We start from the raw sequence: 11,481 nt of genomic DNA, 5'->3' as shown, positions 1-11,481 counted from the left end.
CAGAACATACTGCCCTAGGTGTCAGAGGTGGGATCCTGTTATAACAGCTGCCTGTGACCAATGGAGAATTACCAAACCCTAAGAGGGAAATGGGCCATTAAAGATGTTATCATTAGTCTTTACTCAAGATGTTAAAAGGATTTAGATTTCCTGGTTGGCTTTCAATAAAAGCAACCCTACAAGCCCCAGAAGCAACCTTGTCCGGACCCCTCTCAGTCCTGAGAGCTTTCTCTATAACCTCACTTAATAAAAATTCCATTGCTTTACTCACTCTCCTTTGTCCACAAGAATCTCACTCTCCTGCTTCAACAGAAGATTCTGATTTTTATTTAGAAAATATTTAGGAATAATATTATGACACTACTTTGGAAGGGGATTTATCTATTGCTGTGTAACAAATTAGGGTAGGTAGTGGAAGTCCACTTTATCTCTTCCATATACTATCGATTAGAAGTGAGTCACTAGGGGTGCATGGCTGGCTCAGTCAGGGGAGCAGGTGACTCTTGATCTCAGGGTCATGAGTTTGAGCCCCACATTGAGTAAGTCACTAAGTCCAACCCACATGTCCAGGGAGGGGAATCAGGCTCCACATGTTGAAGAGAGAAGTATTGAATAGTTGCAGACATATTTTTATTTATTTATTGCACACAGCTGGCTGGCATACTAGGTCCTTTATGCAGTTGAATTTTATAAGGTGACACCAGGTTAAGTTCCAATTTGAGTGCCTCCATCTCCTTCCCCTGAATCCTGGCTGCCAGAGACGGAAGGGGTTTGGAGTAGAGTGCTTGGCTTCACTAGTTTCAGATAGTTCCAGATCTTTTCCAATAGGTCATCAAAATTCCAGTGGTGATGGGTAGAAATGGGTACACAGTAAGGTACCTTATACATGATATCCAATTCCTTAATGGAAATCCGATCAATCTTATTCAACACATAGATTCAGGGGTTATAAACTCTATTTCCTTCTATCATGTTGATGAGGTCGTCTGCTGTGGCATCACTACACAAAGTCACATCAGCTTTGTGAATTTTGTATTCAACCAGAATGCTTTTAATGGTCTCAGCATCCAGTGCACTCTGAGGCAAGTGGCTGTAAGATTGATGCCTCATTTTTCCTTGTTCTTCTTAAAGCCAATGGTGCGGGGTTTGCTGTTCAAGCGAATGCCAAAGACTTCTAGATCATTTTCACTCACGTTTTTACATCCCAATGGTTTCAGGACATCCAGAACAATCAGGATCAAGTCACATGTTCAGGCCTCTGCAATGATTTGATGGTCTCTACCTTTCCCATCTTTGACACCCTCAGTGATACCTGGAAGACCCAAGAGCTGGATCTTGGCATCTTTGTATCTGATGACACCAGGCACAGTGGTCAGATTAGTGAACTCATAGGCTGCCACCTCAGAATATACCCCTGCCAGGTTATTAAGCAGTGTTGACTTCCCCACTGATGGAAAACTCACAAACCCAATTCAATCATCACCTGTCTTGGTCACATCAAAACCTTCTCCTGGCCTACCACCACCACCACCTTTTGGGGTAATGAGTTCTCTATGTAGCTTAGCAAAGTGAGCCTTGAACAGCTCTGGGTGATGTGCTGTGGCCTTGTTCTTTTGAGTCTGAGCCATCTTGGGTTCAGTCTCTGTGATCTTGGCTAAGGTGCTGCCCATGGTGGCGAGTCACTGAGACGTGGGGGGAGCATAGTGGCCTCTGCCCAGATTGTAGGAATGTTTTTAAACCACTGTACTCTGCCCTCCAGCCAAAAATCGGTTACATTCTTTTTAGCTGCAACATATACTCATTTGCTCCCAGATCTTCTCCACAAAGACTCATAATTTACAGCATCAGCTTAAAGTCTAGGATCTCACCATCTATATTATACCTAGGTAGAGATGAGGCTCCTCTGGTGTTATTCCTCAAATATTGTTGTTCTTGACCTGAAGACCTATGAACCAAAGAAACAAGTTATTTGCCCCACAAATGCTGAACACACAGTGATGGGGCAGGCATAGAATAAGTGCTATAAATACTCTCGTTCAGAAAGAGGGAAAACAGGAGGTTTATAAGGAGCCACAGGTCCATAGAAATTCCATTTTATAGAATAGCACTAGTTGGTATTCCCTTGGGAATCAAGGCCTAAGAATCATTCTCCACACCTCTTGGCCTGCATTCTGGTCTCTTGGTTTCACCTTCAGAGTCATCTTCCCTTTCCGTGAAAGGTAGCCCACACTTGTAGTTGAGTAGTCTTATAAGCCTGTTTCCTGCAAGAAGTTTGGGAACCCAAAGATCTCTTTTGATTTTGTACTATGTTGTTCCTTTTAGTCCATGCTGGTGGTATTTCCTGCCATATAATTCTCTGTAAAATTTGTGGGTCTCCTGTGATTCTTGTTGAGGGTTCATCCTTTTGACAAAAGTCATGCCTCTGAATGTTTGAGATATGCCCATTTTTACTTAGGCTTCTGCTGAGACTGCTGAGAGAACAGATCTCAAGCTTCTTAGAAGCCTCATTTGCTAACTATAAGGTTCTCTGAAGCAACTCCCGACTTCTTTTTGAGGTTCAGTAAAAGGCTTTTATATCCATTCCCTCAGCTTTACCAGTTTTTCTTTACCAATTTTTCTGAGTGTCCTGGGTTTGCTGTATAACTAGGGACATTTCTTTAATTTTAGTATAGTTCACCATCTGGAGAGGTTGGGAATTTTCAAAACCAGCAAGTCCTGCCTGGTTCCTTTGTGTTTAACAGTCCTTTTCTGAGTTTACTTCTCTTCTCTCATATTTGGTTATAATCAATCAGAAAAAAGAACAGGTGGCCCCCTCAAAACTACTTCTGGAGATATCTAGTCTTAGCTAGATAATCCAGTTCATTGGCACATTTTCTACTTTCCATGTAACTGCATGTAACAGTGTCTGGTAAACTTTCTGCCACCACATAACAAGGATTCCCTGTCCTCTAGCCTCCAATAACATGTTTCTTACTTTCCTTTGAGCCCTTACTAGTAACCTCCTCAAAGGCCATTGAGATTCTGCTAATCCTGTCTTCAAAGGCCATTCAACTTCTTCCTGATTCTTGGTTCCAAAATTTCTTCCACATTTTAGGTTTTTATTACAGTATCATATCACTTCTAGTACTGAAATCACTGTTAGTTATCTATTGCTATATAACAAATTGCCCAATATGTACTAGCTGTAGACAAAAATAAGCATTTATTATTTTTAAATTTCTGCAGGTCAGGAACTCAGCAGTGGCTTAACTAGGCAGTTCTGGCTCAGGGTTTCTCAGGAGGCTGCTGGCAAGATGTTGACCAGAGCTATGTTCACATGAAGGCTCGACTGGGGCTGCAGAATATGTTTCTAAGTGGCTCATTCATGGGGCCGGTGACTTGATGCCGGTTGCTTTGTTGGAGGCTTCCACTCCTTACAGTGTGAGCCTGTTCACAAACTGCATGACTGTCCTCATGACATGACATCCAATCTCATCCCAGGGTGGGCAATCTAGGAAAGCAAGGTGGAAGTGACAATGCCTTTATGATTCAGTGTCAGAAATCACAATCTTTTACTTCTGCCACATTCTATACATTACAAACAATTCACCGTAGACAATCAAAGGGAGGTGAATTAGGCTCCACCCTTTGAAAGGAAGAGTCAAAGAATTTGTAGACAAAAACCACCATAATCTGAATTCTGCTCTTGACCAGTGACTCTTGCAAAATGATCCCCAAGGGAATGTACACACACACACACACACACACACACACAGAGAGAGAGAGAGAGAGAGAGAGAGAGAGAAATGAAGATGAAGGGATGCCTGGGTGGCTCAGCAGTTAAGTGTCTGTCTTTGGCTTAGGGTGTGATCCTGGAGTCCCGGGATTGAGTCCCTCATCAGGCTTCCTGTGTGGAGCCTGCTTCTCCCTCTGCCTGTGTCTCTGCCTCTCTCTGTGTGTCTCTCATGAATAATAAAATCCTTAAAAACAAAAAAAGAAGTGAAGATGAAAAAAGGCAAAGATGGAGTTTGACCCCAAACCTCATATATAGGGGAAAAAATTTTAACTGAAGCTAGATGGGTCTGAATTACATAATATAAAAGCAGACCAAAAAGCTCTTAGATTTAATTCCACTCTAAAACTACTTCAGGGAGAAAAAAAGTGGAAGGAGCACCCATAAGAGAAGAGAAAGGGAAGCAGGGAGAGCAGACAGACAAAGATTTCCTTTAATACCTAGAGTTGCTTGCCTCAGCTTTTTCCAAATAGGGTAATAGCTCCACGGTTGCTACTGTGTTAAAGAGAAAATATGGAAAAAGAGAAAGATGATGGGGGATTCTTAGGGCAGCCATAGTTTTCTTATTATTCCAGGCCTCTGATAGAAAAGACCCAACGTATATATCATATAATATTTAATTAGCAAAGTGGCTACCCAGTAGTATAGTGGCCGGCCAATATAATGCCCTTAAAACTGACCAGATCATGGCAGCAGATCTCTCTTCTTTCGTAGTGTAAGAAGGGGCAGAAGGTTGGGGGGTAAGATTAACATTTCCTTATTTTTTCATTTTTTTTATCCTATTAATCTAGTTGACTTAACACACTTGTGGTCAATCTAGAGTGTGGCCATGGCTCTCATGGGGGAAAGATTAGCAGCACATTTAGGCAAGCCCCATTCATTCCTTTGTGGGACTTCTTTAGCAACAACAATTGAGAGCTAATATAAGGGGAGTCTGGGCCCCAAGTTCCTTTATGAATGTCTCTCAATGTTGCCCCTACAGGTTTCTGAGATGGATTAACTTGTAGATGAAGTTTATCCCAAAGCCACCATATGCCCTAGGCTGAGATTTCATTCCTCAATGAAATCCTTCATTCATTCCTGTCACCTCAGAAATGGTCCACTGCATTTCCCAATGAAACAGAATTATTAAAATAAGTACCATGTAAAAGCATAATGCCAAATACATTTATAGAATAGAAAAATACTCCAAATTTGTTGCCACTATAATAAATTTTAAAAATCCCCCCCTTTTTTAGGGGAGAGGGGCAGAGACACAGGCAGAAGGAGAAGCAGGCTCCCTGTGGGAAACCTGATATGGGACTCGGTCCTGGGCTTCTGGGATCACACCCTGAGCTGAAGGCAGATGCTCAACCACTGAGCCATGCAGGCATCCCTCCAGGGGCTGTTTTGAGTGGTATCTGCCCTGACCTACAGAAGAAACCCCAGCTCCAAATGCCTACTAGCTAGTGGCAATGGCCAAAACAAGCCTCAGGTGGCATGTTTGAGATCCTGAGATACAATAGGTCACAGTTTAACCAGAAAGTTTAAACAGCAGCCTTCCTACTGCATTGTAGAGAATATCTACTTTCAAGCTGGGGTCGAGGGGGGACCCTGCAGCCCACAGCACTCCTTGACTGAGCCAATCCTACACTGAGGGTCTGTCATTTGCAACATCCCATTTCCACATAGCTATTTCCATTTAATCATGACGCCTGGTTGCAATTCAGAAACCCAAGTCACTAGATGAGAAAAGGGAAAGGAAATAGAAAGACCTGAGCTGAAAGAAAGCAGATGCTCAACCACTGAGCCACCCAGATGCCCCCAGAATGATATTTCTCTTAACTCATCTCCAAATCCTTAGCACAAAAGAGCCAGGAAACCTCTGTTTCTCCTTTTTGGAGCCACAGAATATGCTGAATGCTTTGCATCAGCTCTATAACAAGCCAGTGCTCAGCTACTCCAGGCAGGAAACAGGCCCTTTCCTAATGACCCTGAGTGATCCTCACACCCTGACTGATGGTTCTTCTGGGATTTCCAGCTTTTTTCAGGGTGAAAGAGAGAAGTAGATGGAATATCACCTTTTCCACACCCTTCTTCATCCTTAGGAAAAAGGTAAAATGGAGAACAGACCAAGTATATAACTGTAATTCCTTCCCCAACTCTATTTTCTCCCTCTCTCCATTTCTAGCTCTATTTATACATATGATAAAGGAGGTATTAATATCTAATAGTTTCTGCCAGAAGACTCAATATAGTAAATCACGTGCTGGGTAGTCTAGCACTAACAGACTAGTGAACTTGAAAGGTGAAGGAGGCATCGTGTTCTTGGCAATGAGGTATTAATCAGAATATTTTATACCATCATATGGGATTAATATGAGTGAGTTATGTGACTGATCTAAATTCCTGGGCATGACACTGAAGAACTTCCCTACTCTAAGCACCATCTACTGTATCTGTACCGTTCCTCCACCTGTACTCTCTTTGAGTCATAAGAAGCATCTATTTGCTTACCACACATCATGTTGTTTTTATCAATAGGCAATTTTTTTCAGTGTTTTTCTTCTCCCTAAGACCCCTCTTTCTTTCTCTTCTCCTTTTCTACCACCATGACCATGTTGTTTCCCATGTTTTCCTTATATTCCAAGCTGAGCAGACTACTTCTGCGTATCTTCATTACACTCTAGATTCCACATTGAATGGAGCTTAGATAGTGATCTCCTTGAGGGTGGAAGGCATATCTCTCCTTTATATGTCCCATGCCAAGCACAGTGCCTGGCACAAAATAAGTGTGGAATACAAAATGAACTGAACTGAGTTTCTGAAGTAAACTTAACCATGCCCGAATTGTTCATTGCTCTTGTGAGGACCCCTCTATCTACTATTCTGTTTTTTCTTGGAAGATTCAGTTTGGGAACAGGTCAGTTAAAACTACTTATATCATGTTCTGTCTGTGTGCTCTGATTGCATACCTTTCCCAATAATGTTTTATTTTTATTTTATTTTTTAAAAGATTTTATTTATTCATGAGAGACACAGAGAGAGGAGGAGACACAGGCAGAGGGAGAAGCAGACTCCATGCAGGGAGCCTGATGCAGGACTTGATCCCGGGACTCCAGGATCATGCCCTGGGCTGAAGGCAGGCACTAAATTGCTGAGCCACCCAGGGATCCCCCTCCCAATAATATTTTATAGACAGTAATTATCCTGTCATCATATGATATAGCTTAGTATCACTGTATGATTGAATAGTTTATTTATTGAACTGCTATTTGTCTCAAAGACTCTCTCTCTTTCAAAATAATTCAGCTTTAAAAGATAAAGGGCCTAAAATATCTGTATATGAGCAAAGTCAAGAAAAAGAAGTAGTTGGCTGCTAAATTCCCAACACTGTAATAAGCCAACTTTGACAGCATTGATTTAAAAATTAACCCAAGATAGAGCTTAAAATTAGCTAATCTATAGTTTCTTTAAAACAAATAACCAACAAAGGCACATGAAATGAATGATAAACAAAGATGATCAATGCTATCATATTCATTCTATGTTTTGAGTCTGGGAGAATGGATCCTGGAGTATTTTCTCTTTATAAAGAGGCTGAACCAATTTATGTAGTATGACTGTTATGAGAGAGGCAGTTGCATAGTGGTTTGTGCTACTATGTGCTGGGCACTATACTTAGTTAAATACTTTATTTCATTGCCACATTTAGATCTTACTACCCTCTTGTATTAGGGCTCTCCAGAGAAACAGAACCAATAACATAACCAACCTTATACACATAAGGAATTAACTTACATGATTATGGAGGCTGACAAGTCCCAATATCTGCAGAGTGAGTTGGCAGGCTGTCAACCCAGGAAAACTGATGTGTTGGTATGAATCTGAAGGCAGGAAAGAAGCTGATATCCTAGTTCAAAGGCAGTCTGGCAGGAGGAGTTCTTTCCTACCTGGGAGAAGGTCAAGATTTTTTGTTCTATTCAGGCTTTCAACTGGTTGGACAAAGCCCATCATGTTAGGGTGGGCCATCTGCTTTACTCAGTCTACTGATTAGAAGGTTGACCTCTTCCAAAAACAACATCACAGACACACCCACAATAATGTTTGACCAAATATCTGAGCACCAGTGGTCCAGTCAAGTTGACATATAAAATTAACCATCACACTTATGTAGTAGTAGTTTCCATGTCTATCCTGCTATTTAGATGAGGCAAAAGAGAGAGGTGAGGTAACTTCCTTGTCGCACACAACTGATCAATGGCAGAGATTCAGACCCATTCTTTCTCAATTTCATTATATCATTTACTGAGGTCTGACTGGCCTAAGGAAGGTATTTAAAAAAGAGGACAAGATTTGAAATTTAGACAGACCTTGGTTTTTGTGAGAATTAAATTTAAAAAAATGAATATAAAAGCACTTATCACTGTGATTAGCATGTAGATTCATTATATATAACTAACAGTATTAGTATTGGTGGTAGTAGTAGTAGTAGTAGTAGTATTAAACGGATTATAATATGAACAAACCTTTGTCCTCAGAATACTTGGTTGTAAAAGTGCCAGAATGTACGTTAAGTGAAGATATATTTGACCAATATTTTTCTCTATTCTTTTCCTTGGTTTTGTGATATAAAGATAAAAAATTGTGAGTCACTAGATAGTTAATTTCTCCAACATATCCTCTTGCAAAAAATAACATTACCTTTGGCAGAAATATACCTTATTCCTGCTGATGTCATTAGAAAATGGCAAGGTCAACCAAAATGAGAAATTGACAACATCTCTGTCTTTCCAGTTTTTAATAAGTATTGTCAAAAGAAATAATAATCAGATTTGAACTTGTTTGTCCTTGAAGTGCCTTTTTCTAAAAGGCCTCCTAGCAAATCTAATGTAAGATCAAAGCAGCTGGGGAAAAGTAGAAATCACTTAAATGTACTTCCTTGCTTTATTCTATGGGATAAAAATAAAATACTTATTCACTTTCAGTGACTCAGGCACTGGGGAATTTGCCTCTTTCTTTTCCTAGGGTGTGGGGAATGATGGTAAAGGGAGCTCTAATGAAGTAATAAACCAGATTTTGCAATGTGTAAATAAAATATAGCCTTCTAGGGAATAAATGGTTTTTGAAGACTTTGTCCCCCCAGACCCTTCACCTCATTTCTAGGGCAAAACTCCAAGCAAAATTGAAATTAGTTGTATATTTTCTTCTTCTTTTTCTTCTGCCATGGGGCCTCCTGTCTTCCATCCAAAATCCTCATGTTCTTTCATCTCCACATTTTGTGTTCTCAGCAAAGGATGTGATAAACTCACAGCCATTAAGATACAAGGATTTGTAAGAATTATTGTGCTCTTTTTGCCCATCCTCTTTAGAATTTAACAAGCTTCATAACTTAAAAAGCTTTAATTTTAAGCATCAATGCGATTGAGGAGGCATTTACTATAAACAGAGGGACCTTGCTGAAGTTGCTGAAATCAGAATATGTAGAGAATAGGCTCTCTCTGCTTTCCTAGATATTAAGGGCAACCTTGCTGTTTTCTCATCTTCTCTCTAATGTGGGCTCTAATTCCAGCCACACTAATCACTGTGCTAATCTCCCTTATCTGATTACTTAAAAAAAAAGATTTTATTTATTTATTTGACTGAAAGAGAGTGCACAAGCAGAGGGAGCAGAGGGGAAGAGCAGGCTCCCTGCTGAGCAGGGATTCCCAAATTGGGACTCGATCCCAGGACCTTGGGATCATGACCTGAGCTGAAGGCAGATGCCTAACTTGACTGAGCCATCCACGCGCCCTCCTTACGTGATTCCTACTAGTGCTCTCCTCATTCTGTCTCTGTACAATGTGGCAGTGCTGTTGTCTCCATTCAGAATGCCTTCCTCTACCCTCTCAGGCAACCCATGCCCCTTACTTTACATGAGCCCAACTAAATCAAAATTCTCCATTCAAGGTATAAAGTACCTGAGGAAAGGAACCATCTTCTAAAGAAGCAATTACGAAAGAGTATAAGATAATATACCACTACTAGCCATTTGTGCATGTGCTGGGGATAGTCATGAGTAAACATCATCTTGACCCCCACCAAGGAACTTACCTTCTTATCAGGGACACAGATAAACAGAAAAGTAATACACAGTGAAGATGATGCAGTAGTAGCAAAAGGCACGGGGCATTATGGGAGCAGAAAAGAAAGTACCAATCTGTGAGGGTGCATTGTTGTCACGTGGGTAGCCCAGAGAAACTGCATTATCTCAGCAATTGTGACACACAATTGCCACACAGTTTAGTTTTTCTAGCTTTGCCAAGTAACTACTACATCATGGTGGGGCAGAGCGGGGGAGAAAAGAGAAACCTTTTAATGTAGTAGAAACAATGAAAACACATATCAGAAGAAATGTTTCTAGCACGCAGTGGTCAGATCCTGAGCATGATCAGATGCTAGTAGCTCCCCTTGTCACTGTCTCACACTGGATGAAGGAAGGGGCCGCTGAGTCACTTTCCTGATCACGCGCACTGGGCTTTCTTCCCCCTGGTGTGGAAAGGTGCCCACTGCAGATTCTCTCATGCCATGGAGCCAGATCCTCCCAACTGGAAAACAAGCTATATTTCGTATATTTTTGCCTGTAGTAACAACCATATGAAGGATGTTTAAATTCCTAAGGTGATGGGAGATTATAGAGAGCAGTGATTAAGAACTAGCCTGCTTCGGTTTGAGTCTAGGTTCCACAACTTTGATGGTTTGATTATGGGAAAGAGGTTTAAATTCTTGATGCCTTGGTTTCCTAGTCAATATAATGGGAATATTAATAATAGCATTACTTCATAGGACTGAAATGAGAATTAAATGAGACCGTGAGGTTAAAGTTCTTCACATTGCACCTGAAACCTAGAGTTTTAGTTGCCTACGGTTACTGTAACAAATTACCACAAACCACCTGGCTTAAAACAACAGAAATTTATTCTATCACAGTTCTAGAGGCTAGAAATCATAAATTAATGTGTTGGCATGGCTATGCTCCCTCTGAATTATTCCTTGCCTCTTAGCACCTGGTGATTGCTGGTAATCCTTGGTGTTGCTTGGCTTGTAGGCTCATCACTTCAATCCCTATCTCTGTCATTATATGTTGTTTTCCTCATGTGTCTCTCTGCATCTTCACCTGGTCTTCTGATAAAGATACCAGTAGATGCATTTAGGTTTCACTTTAATCCAGTATGACCTCACCTAAATTTAACTAATTACATCTGCAAAGATCCTATTTCCAAATAAAGTCACATTCACAGGTTCCAGGTAGACATGAATTTTGGAAGAATACTATTTGACCCACAATACCTAGTAAGTATGCAATAAATGCTAGTTAAAACACATACCCACAAACATAAAACATATACTCCCTGACACACACAGAGGGGACTCTGGGAAGATGGTGGTTTCAATATAGCCTTATTCCAACTCTATTCTCAACTCCAGTCTCTATTTCTGAGCTCGGTGGTTGAGGGCTTTCCAGAAGAATGCTCTGAGGGTAGGCATGCAGTTATTGGGGATAGCTGGTGCAGAAATATCTTCCCTCTGGGTCAGACTCAGGGGAGAATTGATACCAGGTTCCATAGTTTCACTATGGATCTCAAAGAGTTGAGGAATAGCTGAACAGATGGGCTGAATATTCTCTATTTCAAAGAATGAGCAAATGGGAGGAAATTGGTTGCAGAGACGATCAATGGAGATTGACTGCC

At 40.9% G+C, this 11,481-nt stretch overlaps 1 pseudogene; it reads right to left on the bottom strand.

Annotated features, from left to right (window-relative positions):
* Window positions 1–304: 304 nt before the first annotated feature.
* LOC112641034 (developmentally-regulated GTP-binding protein 1-like) lies at window positions 305–9,977 on the bottom strand (annotated as a pseudogene).
* Window positions 9,978–11,481: the final 1,504 nt, after the last annotated feature.

Source organism: Canis lupus, chromosome 6 (assembly GCF_003254725.2).
Source record: "Canis lupus dingo isolate Sandy chromosome 6, ASM325472v2, whole genome shotgun sequence".
NCBI lineage: Eukaryota > Metazoa > Chordata > Mammalia > Carnivora > Canidae > Canis > Canis lupus.
Note: the sequence above shows the minus strand (reverse complement) of the source record. Positions and strands in the feature narration are given on the sequence as shown.